The 15600-nt window shown below is 40.6% G+C and overlaps 13 non-coding genes across 13 annotated transcripts; 5 read left to right on the top strand and 8 right to left on the bottom strand.

The window, feature by feature from the left end:
• Positions 1 to 693: 693 nt before the first annotated feature.
• Positions 694 to 776, bottom strand: trnal-cag (transfer RNA leucine (anticodon CAG)). The gene has a single exon. It is a non-coding gene; the product is annotated as a tRNA-Leu (tRNA).
• A 94-nt stretch (positions 777 to 870) lies between these two features.
• trnai-uau (transfer RNA isoleucine (anticodon UAU)) lies at positions 871 to 943 on the top strand. Its single transcript has one exon. It is a non-coding gene; the product is annotated as a tRNA-Ile (tRNA).
• A 1201-nt stretch (positions 944 to 2144) lies between these two features.
• On the bottom strand, positions 2145 to 2227 carry trnal-cag (transfer RNA leucine (anticodon CAG)). Its single transcript has one exon. It is a non-coding gene; the product is annotated as a tRNA-Leu (tRNA).
• A 94-nt stretch (positions 2228 to 2321) lies between these two features.
• On the top strand, positions 2322 to 2394 carry trnam-cau (transfer RNA methionine (anticodon CAU)). The gene has a single exon. It is a non-coding gene; the product is annotated as a tRNA-Met (tRNA).
• A 1193-nt stretch (positions 2395 to 3587) lies between these two features.
• trnal-cag (transfer RNA leucine (anticodon CAG)) lies at positions 3588 to 3670 on the bottom strand. Its single transcript has one exon. It is a non-coding gene; the product is annotated as a tRNA-Leu (tRNA).
• A 94-nt stretch (positions 3671 to 3764) lies between these two features.
• Positions 3765 to 3837, top strand: trnam-cau (transfer RNA methionine (anticodon CAU)). Its single transcript has one exon. It is a non-coding gene; the product is annotated as a tRNA-Met (tRNA).
• Positions 3838 to 4426: 589 nt separating this feature from the next.
• trnar-acg (transfer RNA arginine (anticodon ACG)) lies at positions 4427 to 4499 on the bottom strand. Its single transcript has one exon. It is a non-coding gene; the product is annotated as a tRNA-Arg (tRNA).
• A 310-nt stretch (positions 4500 to 4809) lies between these two features.
• Positions 4810 to 4881, top strand: trnae-cuc (transfer RNA glutamic acid (anticodon CUC)). Its single transcript has one exon. It is a non-coding gene; the product is annotated as a tRNA-Glu (tRNA).
• Positions 4882 to 4940: 59 nt separating this feature from the next.
• trnay-gua (transfer RNA tyrosine (anticodon GUA)) lies at positions 4941 to 5027 on the bottom strand. Its single transcript is given in 2 exon segments — positions 4941 to 4976; positions 4991 to 5027. It is a non-coding gene; the product is annotated as a tRNA-Tyr (tRNA).
• Positions 5028 to 5116: 89 nt separating this feature from the next.
• On the bottom strand, positions 5117 to 5187 carry trnae-uuc (transfer RNA glutamic acid (anticodon UUC)). Its single transcript has one exon. It is a non-coding gene; the product is annotated as a tRNA-Glu (tRNA).
• A 2107-nt stretch (positions 5188 to 7294) lies between these two features.
• trnar-acg (transfer RNA arginine (anticodon ACG)) lies at positions 7295 to 7367 on the bottom strand. Its single transcript has one exon. It is a non-coding gene; the product is annotated as a tRNA-Arg (tRNA).
• Positions 7368 to 7678: 311 nt separating this feature from the next.
• trnae-cuc (transfer RNA glutamic acid (anticodon CUC)) lies at positions 7679 to 7750 on the top strand. Its single transcript has one exon. It is a non-coding gene; the product is annotated as a tRNA-Glu (tRNA).
• A 59-nt stretch (positions 7751 to 7809) lies between these two features.
• Positions 7810 to 7896, bottom strand: trnay-gua (transfer RNA tyrosine (anticodon GUA)). The gene is given in 2 exon segments: positions 7810 to 7845; positions 7860 to 7896. It is a non-coding gene; the product is annotated as a tRNA-Tyr (tRNA).
• Positions 7897 to 15600: the final 7704 nt, after the last annotated feature.

Below are 15600 nucleotides of genomic sequence, written 5' to 3'. Positions count from 1 at the left end.
CTCTTAATTTGTGAGGTAAAAGGTAAGTGCTGTAAGGTAAGTAAATGTTTAACATCTCCTGAGTCTGAAGCAAAGATGGCAAGATGCTTTTTTCACGTGAAAAAGATGCTTTTTTCACTTTTTTCCATCAAATGTCATGACTTGACGTTGTAAGAGGATTAGCCAAAAAGCCCTGCGAATCCCATTGAATTAAAAATAAACGGCATCTCAGGACATTCCACTACATGGACAATTCTTTTGATCCCGTTCCCGTTTTGATTGACTGACACAGCTTTTTTTCCTTCTCTTTCCCACAAAGAGTCAAATGTCATGACTTGACGTTGTAAGAGAATTAGCCGAAAAGCCCTGCGAATCCCATTGCCTTAAAAATAAACTGCATCTCAGGACATTCCACTACATGGCATTCCAAGGCAATTCTTTTGATGCCCTTTCGATGCACTTGCATTAAAGCCCACGTCCATTGTTTTGTTCAATTACTTTTCCGAGTTGCTGTAGACAATGCCTTGATGTTGCACAAATGCCTCAAAACTTGCAGTCTACAGTGCCCATTAAGGATGCCAGGGCCACTGCTATGCTTTGTAAACTGTGACGCAAAGAGATTGATGCGGCGCTTTGTCAGTGTTACTGTATCACTCGAACATGGTGCCAGAGAGTTAAATACTTGAGCCTGAACGCACAGCCAAAGATTTGGTTTGTCAGAAGTGGGATTCGAACCCATGCCTCCAGGGGAGACTGCGACCTGAACGCAGCGCCTTAGACCGCTCGGCCATCCTGACACGCACACTTAGCCGGAGCTATCTCCTACGAGCCACATCGCAGCACCATGATATGGAAGCTGGTGTTTCACAGCTTGTCCAGCTCCAGCAGTCCGCCTCGTTGGCGCAGTAGGCAGCGCGTCAGTCTTATAATCTGAAGGTTGTGAGTTCGAGCCTCACACGGGGCAAGGTGGTACCTTTTGGCACACGGGAGCACTTAGGTGACCGGGCGGCGTACTTTATTGCCTTCCGTGCCGTTTATGCTTCCCGGGGGCAAAAAAGGCTACAGCTCCTCTGGAGGGCATGTGGCGTGACGTTCCAAGAACATCTCCTGAGTCTGAAGCCATGATGGCAAGATGCTCCCATTCCTGTCACGTTATCGCTTGACGTTTGAAGTGGATCCGTCAAATGTCATGACTTGACGTTGTAAGAGGATTAGCCGAAAAGCCCTGCGAATCCCATTGCCTTAAAAATAAACGGCATCTCAGGACATTCCACCACATGGCATTCCAAGGAAATTCTTTTGATGCCCTTTCGATGCACTTGCATTAAAGCCCACGTCCATTGTTTTGTTCACATGCTTTTCCGAGTTGCTGTAGACAATGCCTTGATGTTGCGCAAATGCCTCAAAACTTGCAGTCTACAGTGCCCATTAACGCTGCCAGGGCCACTGCTACGCTGCGTAAATTGTGGCGCAAAGAGATTGATGCAGCACTTTGTCAGTGTTACTGTATCACTCGGACATGGCGCCAGAGGGTTAAATACTTGAGCCTGAGATCTCAGCTGTGCAACAGCCACGTCCTCACAGTGAGAGCATGAGCTGTCCGCGGGCACTGCATCGACATGCTGGACCCCCAGACCTGTGATGCGATACTCGTGCCCATCATCCGGAGATAGGAACAACCGCATCCAGAAACGCACATTCAGAACAGCATCTTGAAAAAGACGCGTTGATTGACTGACACAGCTTTTTTTCCTTCTCTTTCCCACAAAGAGTCAAATGTCATGACTTGACGTTGTAAGAGAATTAGCCGAAAAGCCCTGCGAATCCCATTGCCTTAAAAATAAACTGCATCTCAGGACATTCCACTACATGGCATTCCAAGGCAATTCTTTTGATGCCCTTTCGATGCACTTGCATTAAAGCCCACGTCCATTGTTTTGTTCACATGCTTTTCTGAGTTGCTGTAGACAATGCCTTGATGTTGTGCAAATGCCTCAAAACTTGCAGTCTACAGTGCCCATTAAGGTTGCCAGGGCCACTGCTATGCTTTGTAAACTGTGACGCAAAGAGATTGATGCGGCGCTTTGTCAGTGTTACTGTATCACTCGAACATGGTGCCAGAGAGTTAAATACTTGAGCCTGAACGCACAGCCAAAGATTTGGTTTGTCAGAAGTGGGATTCGAACCCACGCCTCCAGGGGAGACTGCGACCTGAACGCAGCGCCTTAGACCGCTCGGCCATCCTGACACGCACACTTAGCCGGAGCTATCTCCTACGAGCCACATCGCAGCACCATGACATGGAAGCTGGTGTTTCACAGCTTGTCCAGCTCCAGCAGTCCGCCTCGTTGGCGCAGTAGGCAGCGCGTCAGTCTCATAATCTGAAGGTCGTGAGTTCGAGCCTCACACTGGGCAAGGTGGTACCTTTTGGCACACGGGAGCACTTAGGTGACCGGGCGGCGTACTTTATTGCCTTCCGTGCCGTTTATGCTTCCCGGGGGCAAAAAAGGCTACAGCTCCTCTGGAGGGCATGTGGCGTGACGTTCCAAGAACATCTCCTGAGTCTGAAGCCATGATGGCAAGATGCTCCCATTCCTGTCACGTTATCGCTTGACGTTTGACGTGGATCCGTCAAATGTCATGACTTGACGTTGTAAGAGGATTAGCCGAAAAGCCCTGCGAATCCCATTGAATTAAAAATAAACGGCATCTCAGGACATTCCACTACATGGCATACCAAGACAATTCTTTTGATCCCGTTTCGGTGCACTTGCTTTAATGCCCACGTCCATTGTTTTGAACACATGCTTTTCCGAGTTGCTGTGGACAATGCCTTGATGTTGCGCAATCGCCTCAAATCTTGCAGTCTACAGTGCCCATTAACGCTGCCAGGGCCACTGCTACGCTGCATAAATTGTGGCGCAAAGAGATTGATGCGGCACTTTGTCAGTGTTACTGTTTCACTCGGATATGGCGCCAGAGGGTTAAATACTTGAGCCTGAGATCTCAGCTGTGCAACAGCCACGTCCTCAAAGTGAGAGCATGAGCTGTCCGTGGGCACTGCATCGACATGCTGGACCACCAGACCTGTGATGCGATACTCGTGCCCATCATCCGGAGATAGGAACAACCGCATTCAGAAACGCACATTCAGAACAGCATCTTGAAAAAGACGCGTTGATTGACTGACACAGCTTTTTTTCCTTCTCTTTCCCACAAAGAGTCAAATGTCATGACTTGACGTTGTAAGAGAATTAGCCGAAAAGCCCTGCGAATCCCATTGCCTTAAAAATAAACGGCATCTCAGGACATTCCACTACATGGCATTCCAAGGAAATTCTTTTGATGCCCTTTCGATGCACTTGCATTAAAGCCCACGTCCATTGTTTTGTTCACATGTTTTTCCGAGTTGCTGTAGACAATGCCTTGATGTTGCGCAAATGCCTCAAGACTTGCAGTCTACAGTGCCCATTAAGGTTGCCAGGGCCACTGCTATGCTTTGTAAACTGTGACGCAAAGAGATTGATGCGGCGCTTTGTCAGTGTTACTGTATCACTCGGACTCGGAGTTAAATACTTGAGCCTGAACGCACAGCCAAAGATTTGGTTTGTCAAAAGTGGGATTCGAACCCACGCCTCCAGGGGAGACTGCGACCTGAACGCAGCACCTTAGACCACTCGGCCATCCTGACACGCACACTTTGCCGGAGCTGTCTCCTAGGAGCCACATCGCAGCACCATGACATGAAAGCTGGTGTTTCACAGCTTGCCCAGCTCCAGCAGTCCGCCTCGTTGGCGCAGAAGGCAGCGCGTCAGTCTCATAATCTGAAGGTCGTGAGTTCGAGCCTCACACGGGGCAAGGTGGTACCTTTTGGCACACGGGAGCACTTAGGTGACCGGGCGGCGTACTTTATTGCCTTCCGTGCCGTTTATGCTTGAAACAAGGACAAGGCTCTGTCAACCTGGAGTTCCATCACCACACATTCTGCTTTGTTTTATAGCAAGACGTTGTGTGGATGGGATGCTCTTACAGGATTCCTGACAGTCCCTCCATAGAACCCCTGAGATCCAGGGTCGGAGACTCTCTTCTCTCCAAGAGGAGGTTAAAAGCCATAGTTTCTTTTATGCATGTTTTATCAGAGCACTTAGGTATTGCTACAGCTCAGAGACTTACAAGTGGAAGAGATTACGCTGCAAGTTGGCTGGGTGACTTCTAAGTGGTAGGGACTTTTGCAACAAGTAGGCTGGGTTTACGATTGGTGTAGCTGTAGTAAACGTTAATAAAAATCTAGCGGTTGGGGCAGCCTTTGAAACCAGGGGAGCACCCCACGGGCTCTGTGATTGCGGCCCCTTAAACTCAACACACTCCAGAGTGGACCTGAACAGTTCCAGTGGGGGCGAAAGGCGACTGCAGTGCACTGGCTGACATCAAAGCAAAAAGACCAGAGCGAGCCAGCCAGGAGTCAAACCTAGAATCTTCTGATCCGTAGTCAGACGCGTTATCCATTGCGCCACTGGCCCTGTCTGCTTATCTTTTCATCTTTATCTTGTTGCTTATGATAAGGACACAGCTCAGTCAACACAGAGTTCATTCAACACGTAGTTCGTTCAACACATGCTGTCCTTCGTTATTATAGCAAGTTGTGGTGTCGATAGGATGCTCTTACAGTGCATGTGACAGTCCCTCCCTAGAAGAACTGTGATCAGGGTCTGAGACTTTCTCCTCTCCAGGAGGAGGTTACAAGCATTAGATTTATTTTTGTCAGAGTAGCTGCAGCATACTTGCGTGGAGGCCCACAGCTAGACTTGAGGGCAAGCTTCTATAAGACCTTCCCTTGTGGTCTAGTGGTTAGGATTCGGCGCTCTCACCGCCACGGCCCGGGTTCGATTCCCGGTCAGGGAACTTACTTTTGAGCTATGAAAATATATGCGCACTGCACAGGCATGAAAGGGCAAAAGACCTCCTTCGAGCCGGAGTCGAACCAGCGACCTAAGGATTGCCAACAACACACCTACAGTCCTCCGCTCTACCAACTGAGCTATCGAAGGCTTATGAGAATCCAACACAAGCCCACCCCCTTAAAGTTGCTGCAGTCCGACTGCTGGAAAAAAAGGGCAGTGGCAAAAATACTCAAGGCTTCCCATACCGGGAGTCGAACCCGGGCCGCTGGGTGAAAACCAGGAATCCTGACCGCTAGACCATATGGGAGCTGCCACTTGTGAGGGCAGTCTTGGCAAAAACTTCAGTTCTTTCTAAAACAAAATTACAAAGACAATATCACGATTTGAAAAAAGCAATACCAAAAGATTGGATTGAAATAATTGAAAAAAAAAAAGAGTTGCGGGATAAGGAAGAATTACCAGAGGTCTATTTTAAGAAAAAAAATGGAGAAAAGATCAATATGAGCTTATGTACAGTTAAGAGTTTTTATGTTGTTTTTAGATCAAAGGCTTTTATAAGACCTATAGCATTCAACTACTGGGAAGTAAGATATGAGGATATAAATGAAAAAGAAATATGGGGAAATGTCAGAAAGAAATATATGGAACCAATTTTACAAAATTGTAATTATTTATTGAGACATAATTGCATATTAACAGAAATGAGATTGTGTAAAATGGGAATTGAACAAGATATAATATGTAAGGTGTTTAGGAAGGAAGGGGAAGGTTTATTACATTTGTTCATCTATTGTAAAAAGTTGGAGGAATTATGGAAAAATTTAAGAAAATTGCTAAATCGTTAATAGGGGACATATATGTGAATGAACAAAAGAACTGGGGAAAAAAATATTTATTTGGTGAAAATGAATGTGGTATGTATGCTTTTAATCTATGTATAACAATTGCTAAGTATGTGATTTGGATAAGGAGAAATATGGCTAAACATGATAGGAAGAGAGTGGATATATGGCGTATGTTTAAAAACAGAATGGAGATGGCTGTAAAATTGATATTCAACTATTTTATAGTACAAGAAAAGGAGGATGTATTTATAGAAATAATGGTAAAAGGGAACGTAATGGTTGAATACAAGGACAACATTTTAAGTTGGTTATGGGAAAAATATGAAGTCTAATAATGAGTGTTGTAAGTATCATGTGATTTTTGTGTGATGTGATCATTTCTTTGTAAAAATGTAAATATTTGATTTTAATAAAAAAAAAAAACAAATATCTCATCTGAACTCGGAAGCAAAGCAGGGTTGGGCCTGGTTGGTACTTGGATGGGAGACCGCCTGGGAATACCAGGTGCTGTAAGCTTTTTAAATTCCTTCATTTGGCAGCTAATACACTTCCCAAAATATAAAAAAAAAAACCTCTGAATTCCTCTCTGAACTCTGGAACCAGCCAAGTCAGTGTACCCACTTCCCCTGATTCCATTCGGGGGAAAGTAGGTACAGTGACTTGGCTGGTTTAACTTAGCAAGAGCTGTTGGTGCCCCGGAGCAGAAACAGAAAAAAAAAACAAAAAACAGGTAAACAATTGAGGGGACAAGGGCCTTGTTTCTGTCGGTGCTGTGTCAATGCAAGCTGAGCTGCGCTCGGCTCCTGGTGCTGCGCCTATTTTTAAATAGCTAACTCTTGACGGCTGCTCTCGCTTACGGCCATACCACTCTGGCAATGCCTGATCTCATCTGAACTCGAAAGAAAGACAGGGTTGGGCCTGGTAGGGACTTTTGCAGCAAGTAGGCTGGGTTTACGATTGCTAAGCTAGAATCCTTTGATCCATAGTCATAAGCGTTATCCTTTGTGCCACTGGCACTCCGTTCAGCACCTTGTTAGCACCTTGTTAGCACATTGTTTGAAACAAGGACAAGGCTCTGTCAACCTGGAGTTCCATCACCACACATTCTGCTTTGTTTTATAGCAAGACGTTGTGTGGATGGGATGCTCTTACAGGATTCCTGACAGTCCCTCCATAGAACCCCTGAGATCCAGGGTCGGAGACTCTCTTCTCTCCAAGAGGAGGTTAAAAGCCATAGTTTCTTTTATGCATGTTTTATCAGAGCACTTAGGTATTGCTACAGCTCAGAGACTTACAAGTGGAAGAGATTACGCTGCAAGTTGGCTGGGTGACTTCTAAGTGATAGGGACTTTTGCAACAAGTAGGCTGGGTTTACGATTGGTGTAGCTGTAGTAGACGTTAATAAAAATCTAGCGGTTGGGGCAGCCTTTGAAACCAGGGGAGCACCCCACGGGCTCTGTGATTGCGGCCCCTTAAACTCAACACACTCCAGAGTGGACCTGAACAGTTCCAGTGGGGGCGAAAGGCGACTGCAGTGCACTGGCTGACATCAAAGCAAAAAGACCAGAGCGAGCCAGCCAGGAGTCGAACCTAGAATCTTCTGATCCGTAGTCAGACGCGTTATCCATTGCGCCACTGGCCCTGTCTGTTTATCTTTTCATCTTTATCTTGTTGCTTGTGATAAGGACACAGCTCAGTCAACACAGAGTTCATTCAACACGGAGTTCGTTCAACACATGCTGTCCTTCGTTATTATAGCAAGTTGTGGTGTCGATAGGATGCTCTTACAGTGCATGTGACAGTCCCTCCCTAGAAGAACTGTGATCCAGGGTCTGAGACTTTCTCCTCTCCAGGAGGAGGTTACAAGCATTAGATTTATTTTTGTCAGAGTAGCTGCAGCATACTTGCGTGGAGGCCCACAGCTAGACTTGAGGGCAAGCTTCTACAAGACTTTCCCTGGTGGTCTAGTGGTTAGGATTCGGCGCTCTCACCGCTACGGCCCGGGTTCGATTCCCGGTCAGGGAACTTACTTTTGAGCTATGAAAATATATGCGCACTGCACAGGCATGAAAGGGCAAAAGACCTCCTTCGAGCCGGAGTCGAACCAGCGACCTAAGGATTGCCAACAACACACCTACAGTCCTCCGCTCTACCAACTGAGCTATCGAAGGCTTATGAGAGTCCAACACAAGCCCACCCCCTTAAAGTTGCTGCAGTCCGACTGATTCCATTCGGGGGAAAGTAGGTACAGTGACTTGGCTGGTTTAACTTAGCAAGAGCTGTTGGTGCCCCGGAGCAGAAACAGAAAAAAAAAAAAAAAAACAGGTAAACAATTGAGGGGACAAGGGCCTTGTTTCTGTCGGTGCTGTGTCAATGCAAGCTGAGCTGCACTCGGCTCCTGGTGCTGCGCCTATTTTTAAATAGCTAACTCTTGACGGCTGCTCTCGCTTACGGCCATACCACTCTGGCAATGCCTGATCTCATCTGAACTCGAAAGAAAGACAGGGTTGGGCCTGGTAGGGACTTTTGCAGCAAGTAGGCTGGGTTTACGATTGCTAAGCTAGAATCCTTTGATCCATAGTCATAAGCGTTATCCTTTGTGCCACTGGCACTCCGTTCAGCACCTTGTTAGCACCTTGTTAGCACATTGTTTGAAACAAGGACAAGGCTCTGTCAACCTGGAGTTCCATCACCACACATTCTGCTTTGTTTTATAGCAAGACGTTGTGTGGATGGGATGCTCTTACAGGATTCCTGACAGTCCCTCCATAGAACCCCTGAGATCCAGGGTCGGAGACTCTCTTCTCTCCAAGAGGAGGTTAAAAGCCATAGTTTCTTTTATGCATGTTTTATCAGAGCACTTAGGTATTGCTACAGCTCAGAGACTTACAAGTGGAAGAGATTACGCTGCAAGTGTAGTGGAAAGTTGCGCTGGATCTCGACAAACATTTTCTAGGTTTCAAAAAAGAGGCTGAGGTCTTCGAAGTTCTCAAGTTGAAGCAGTTTAATGTTACAGCAGAGATGGTCGATCGAGCTCTCTCCCTCTCAATGTCCAAAAACCCACAGTTTATATACAGTTTCTTATCCATAGGTATCAAGAGATATGATTTAACATCACCCTGTTCCCGGCTCCAATAGGATCCTAGCTTTTTAATTAATGGCTGTATGTTTTTCTGTTTTACATATCTTAAAGGTCATATAGCATGTGCTTACAATCATGTGTTTGCATATGATCATGTTGTTTCCATACTTTCTAAATGAGTATCCTTATGTATGCTATTTTGGCGAGGGTTGTTTTTGTCTTGTTCAATATATACATTGTCTAAATGTATTGCATACGCTCTGTCATAATGTTCTTACTTTGGCGCATGACCTGCTGTGCTTCAATTGTAAGGCCCTCAATTATAAGGCCCTGCATGTTTGTATGTCTCTTCTGCATCACTTGAATATAGGTCTTTCTATAAGTTTTAACAGTATATTTTAATAGTAATCTATACTTTAATAGTGGCAGATTATATAGTGATTACATAATAAAAGTTCCACTATAAATCCCCCCTCAGGGGCTTTATCAAAAAAGTCCCTTTCCTAAATCCCTCGCTGAAGTGCAACTTAAGAATCTAACATTTCGCTCAGTTTTTAACGTTCTTGTGCAACCAAAAAAGTTGCCCATCTACATCCTTATCAATTGTCAGCATCCTTGCGCCGCACTTCAGAGGAGAAATGGAACCAAACATCTCCCTCCACTTTTGGCTTTAGAAGGAGTAAAAGATCCCGCTCTCCCTAACTAAATACTTTCTTGGGGAGTTCAACACTCAACAATTATTAGTCATGTTAAAACATATGCTTTGTCAGCTTTGCTCACAGCAGTGGTTATATAACATATATACTTGATTAATCAACACACAAAAGAAAATCTCAATATTTGCAGAACATTCATAGCACCTGTAAAAGAACTATATCTGATGTTTCATCCCACGTCGCCAGAGGTACTTCTGAGTACTGTCTGGTGTTGGAGCAGACAGTGGGATTTTTAACCTCCAGTAGATTTTGCTCTTCTTCTCCTTTGTTGCTGGATACTGGAGTGTCCCTTGACCCATAGTCATCTTCCCTCTTTCCTCGTGTACATCTGATATCAGCTCCGGCAGCTTTGATGAACTCCTATATACACAGAATTTTATTCTAGTAAACGGGTCTTAAAATGATTACACAATCTTTCAGTTCAGTCCATTCTATTTGCATTTTCCTGTATTAAGATGATGCCTTGCTTAAAACCATTCTCTTTGGGATTTAAAGCCTTTATGAAATAGTAAAAAGCTAAAGAATTATATTATTATTATTTTTAAGACCTTAAAGATGAAAGAAATTTAGGGTAGTAATTGTTCTCAAAACTCATCCAAATGTTCCAAATCTGGCCCAAGAACTTCATAGACATGGTCTCTGCAGTCATGCACAGTTCTATTAACAGCAGGTTTAGCTATAAATCTGAGAAGAGGGATAACACAACAAAAAAGAATAAAAACAAATATTGCAATTCTTTTGAATATTCCAATCTTAATTATTGTCCAATCGCAACTATTGTCCTAATGATCCATACATGGAGGCAAACTAGTCACTAAAGTACTTATCCTCTTCAGCATTCTCTTTTACTTCTAATTTCTTATTGCATATTTGTGGGAATCTCTCTTGTTGTTGCTTGAACTTTAATGTTCATTTCTTTGCTTTCTTTTTTCAACCTACCATTGTTCTCTAATGTAAATTTGGTGCTTCCTATTATATCAAGACATTGGGCCTGGCAAAATGGGCAGTCACAGTACAGTATACTGAATTTTGCACAATGTCTATAATCATAAACATTTACAACCACTATAAGCTTTTTCAAACGTGTTTGTAAACATATTGGGCAATTGAATATTTGTAATTTTCTAAATGTATTTTGCCCAATGATACCAATCATTGTTATTAGCTTCTTTTAAGAGCTGATCATCTGAGATCTGGTCATAGTCAATTTCTTTTAAATTGCATATCATTTTGATTTTTATACATATCCTTTGGGTCAATATTTTTCATTTGTCAATATTATACCTTCATTTTGTTGTGGGATATTCACCCCTTTCCAAGAAAATTAAGAAGTCAATTGTTGGATACTCTTGTCTGACTCCATCAGACTGGAATAATCCTTTACCTTTGGAGAAGTTACCTCTAGGCTTTCACTCATCTTTATTTGCATCATCATCATCAGCAGCAGCAGGAACATCTTTCTTCTGTCGTTCACTGTTCTGTTCCTGTGAATGAATAGCTTCATACATGGCAGTTAGTTTTTCTTATAAGACAAAATTCTTATTTGCCAATGTATTAGACAGGACATTAGCGTTCCATGCAGTGTTAAGTTCCTGTTTCTGTTAGTGTACATGTGAAAGCTCATTAAAGCATCTGTTTACACATCAGTCTAGTTTAATAATCCAAACTTAATCAAGTTTAGCATTTTCACATATTTTTAAAAAGAGCTTTGGCCCTAATGGATCTTCTTGTAGCTTTTGACCAGTCCTTGTGATTGCGCATGATAATTTCACTCTAGCCTTTGATTTATTCTTAATTAACAGTACTTCTTTAACATTTTTATTTATTTGTTTGCTTATTCATTTACTTATTTAGCTATTTTTAATGTACTTTAATTACTCTAAATACTTTATAAATGCACATCCATTATTTGAAATTATTTCTGATGTTATTCCAGATGTAGAAATCATAGTTTTTCTTATTAGAAATATAATTAATCACCACAACCTGTTTTTAATCCTAACCTGTTAAGTAGTACAAACATGTATTTCTTGCCTTGTACTCATTTTAGTATAACCTCAAAACCCTCATTAATAAATGCTTGAATGTCACTTAAGGTACTGGTTGCTGTCCCTTTCCTCACATTATATTTATCACAGATGTAACATGGGCAAAACTCACTAATCACTGCATTTAATAAGGAGACCAATCTCCTTGCTGTTTAATTTTTCCTAATACTTCACCCTTGATCAAAATCATGTGCATCTGCAATACGTATACTGTACTTAGAAATGCTGTTGGTGCAATTATTCCTTTATGTATAGGCTATAGACTATGTCTTTTCCTCCCTTTCATGCTAGATTGTTCACAGAGATCTGTTTGTTGTTTAATTTTCACAATGTTTTTTAATTGAGATTGTACCTCTATAAGCAATATAGGTGACTTGCTACCTCACAATATGTCGCTTATTTACTTTCAAATCTGTTACAGTGTTTTCTTCAATGACAGACTAATATATCTTTCATAGTCTCCAATGCCTTTATTGTATCTTTCTTTCCTGTTAATTCAGAACTGTGTTTTTGCAGTCTTTCCTGTTTCATAAATTTTCTCCAGTGCTTTTTTTTTTTTGTAAAATTCTCTGTTCCATCAATGCTAAAATCCTCCCTAAAAGTCATCAGATGTTTTCTGCATTTTAACTGAGCTAAGTCTATATGGAGATAATTAAATCAGCTACATAGTGTAACAAACTACTATTCATCATCAGATCTTCAGGCACTTCGTTGTATGTATAATTTTCACCAGCAAATGTAAACATTAATTGGTCCCTACCCTCCTCTGCTAATTACCTAAAATAAGCTGAACAGAAATGAATTACTTAACAATATTTGACATCAGGAGGAACATTTGTTCATAAAATTTAGGAACCTCAGCTGGAAGATTTTCTCTCATTGATTGTTCTTATAGCATCTGCTTTTTACCGGCTTTAATGCAGCATAATTAAAAAAATTAATTTAAATTAAAATCAGATCTTATTAGTTACATACACCGTCATGCCTGACTTGAAATATATTTTAAATCGAAAATATCCAATGATTTATTTCATATTATAATCACTAGGTGTTAATAATCCTACTCTCAATAAAACTCCAATATTGTTTTTATAATCATTTCAGCATTTTTCTTATTTTCTGTGCAGATGTGCATCTGGTTTAATTTTAACCCTCACTATACTGGTTAATTTTCTAATTATAAATTCAAGTCCAGCAATGATAATACTTCTTTAAGTATTTAACACTGCACTTGTTTAAATCATTTAACTTCTGAGCTATTTGTTCTTTCAGATGTTGTATTCGATATTTTTTCTCTTTCTCTTGATATTTACTTCTAAAGGCAAGCTCATCTAACTGATTAGGTCCACAGCGTTTATGTAATTTTTTGTAAAATCACTGAATCTATCTGGTCTGTTTTGCTCTTTTTTCCTCATTATTCCTCAAATTTACTTCCCAATTTTTCAGTTATATGGCTATAAATGCGAAACAAACTCTATTATATTAACCCCCTTTTTTCCCCAAAATCATATTTTATTACACTTAGCACTTCTCACTGTTGACTTATTCTAATGAGCTGTTCTTTTTTTCCTTTAATTTCTTCCTAGTATTAATTTTCTAAGTCTAAATCTCTTTCAGGATCATACATCTGCATAGACAAATTCTGCTTTTTACTAGCCCTGCTTCAGAAATGTTTAACTCAATCTATTTTCCCCATTACCAATTGTCTTACTTACATCTTCTATCTGTTATAATTAATAGATATTATCTTTTTATTTTGTAATTCTTATTTAATTCAAATTGCTTTTACTAAATGTGAAGTCCTAATTTATATAATACCTTCCTTCCTGACTAATTTGACAGGAGTCTAATTTGATTCAAGAAAGGGTCCACTTTTGTTTTAATTTGCAATGTACTTGATTTGCATCATAGTTCTACTGGGCTTTTGAGATTGAGTTTGCTAGGCCACAGCCAATCTCTCTCCCTCGCACCCCGAGGCAACTGTTCCATAGATGGTGCAGTCTTTGCATTGTTGCATTCAGGAATCCCCACATTTCCTGCATTTTGAAGGAGTTAAAGTGTAGCGCATTCCTCCTTCCTCTTGGTGATGGCTTCTCTTTCACCCAGCTGATGTTGCTGGAAAGCTTAGCTTTTTTGATCAGTTCATCAGTCTCTTGTTTCTCCTTCTTTAAGTGTCTCTTGAACATATGTGGATGGGTCAAGTCTCAGTAGTTCTCTGTATGCAGTGCCTGGCTCACTGCTTTAGTTCATGTAATAAGAGTCCACAGTCAACAATTTGCTCCTTGTGTTTCTCCAAACACCTTATTCTATTTCCCAGTGCCTTCAGGAATGTCCGGCAGGCGAAAAGACAAGGACCCTTCAAAGTCCATCTCCGTGCCCCTTAATTTAATATATACATTTGCTTAGTTATTATCTAAACATTTTTCCACTTTCCCATTTTTCCTTTATCAAATAAAGACTCCTCTCATATATGTTCTTCTCTTTGCTGCCCAACAGCTGATTTTTTAAATATTTATTACTAAATCATTTGTATTTTGTTAGTTTTCTTCTAATTCCATTTCTTTAGCTTCAGCTTGTGCTTAACTTATTTATTTTTTTCCTAATTTATTTTAGTGTTTTCTCACTAGTTGGTCTTTCTTTACATTGTTTTAATTTCTCTAGCATTTTCTATACCTGTTTCAAGTTTACAGTACATATTTCTTACTCTTTTTTCACACTCATCATTTTACTTTTTACCTTTTGTCTTATTCTTTTCATTTATAATTATTATTTTTCAGAGTTTGTATTTACTCACACACTGCTTACATCAAATGTTCCTCCTCTTTGCCATTATTTTCTTTTCTGTTCTCTCTTTGTTGAGTATTTAATTATAAATTATTTATATCTTAAATATTCTTTTTTTTTTCTAAATTCTAAGTATTATTCCTCTCTGTTCCCAAATGTTTAGCTTATTACTTTATTCTTTTATATAACACATTTTTTTATTTTCCAAATTGTATTTACTTTACCATATCCTATACTATTTACACCTCATTAATATTAAATCAGATACTATTATTCACTAAATTAAATTCTAAGAATTTATATTATGATCTCTTCGTATGCACAAATGTCAACCTATGTTATATACTTCTCCTTAATTTAATATATTTCTCTTTATATCTTTCTATCTGAACTGAATTCATTTATTTCCTAAATATTATAATCTCTTCCCTAAACTGCATCAGTCTCTTCTATATTTTCTTTATTACACAATATTTCACAGTCCATCTTTATATTATAATCTACAATGATGATTCTTTTATCTCACTCTTTATCACAAACACTAAACACAAACACTTAACCACACTCTCACATTCTAGTCCCTCAAATTTAGAGGACTCATTCACTCAACATTTGTCCCTTTATCTACAGGGCTCATTCAGTCATTCATTCCTCTCAGTGTACCACAGAGTGTCCATCCCTGCCATGCTCCACTTAAGGGACTGTGCAGAAGGGGGGCTCTGCTTGTCCACTAATATGGAATTTTACACAACCATTCACACAGACACAGACACACACAACACTAAAGCAATAACCATAGGAATTTCCTTGCGCACGTCTCTATATTCTAATCTGCTTTTAATCTCTTAACTGTCACCACACATTCAGAACTCACTTTTGAAATCTAAATCTGTTCTATGTAGGCCTCTTAACGAGCAAACACAGATCATTTGCATGCAAACTATTCTTTTTTTTTAAATCTGGAATCCAAATCTTACCATATGCATCTTCATTCACAAATGTCTCAGCATTTGCATTCTTATTCTCATTCTCATTCAATCTAATTATCTTTTCCAAAACATTCCCATTCTCTTCGGTCCAGACCACATACATATATAAAAACACAACATATAGACTAACACAGGTCATCCACTGAGATCCAGCCCTCCCTGTAGGTGCTTTTGGGATCAGATTAAAGGCCTCCTCCCAATTTCCCTGCCTCTATCGGGAGAGTTTTACTCAATCCACAGGCGAGTACAGAGACGC

Source organism: Danio aesculapii, chromosome 4 (genome assembly GCF_903798145.1).
Source record: "Danio aesculapii chromosome 4, fDanAes4.1, whole genome shotgun sequence".
NCBI lineage: Eukaryota > Metazoa > Chordata > Actinopteri > Cypriniformes > Danionidae > Danio > Danio aesculapii.
This window is presented reverse-complemented; position numbering and strand designations above follow the sequence as displayed.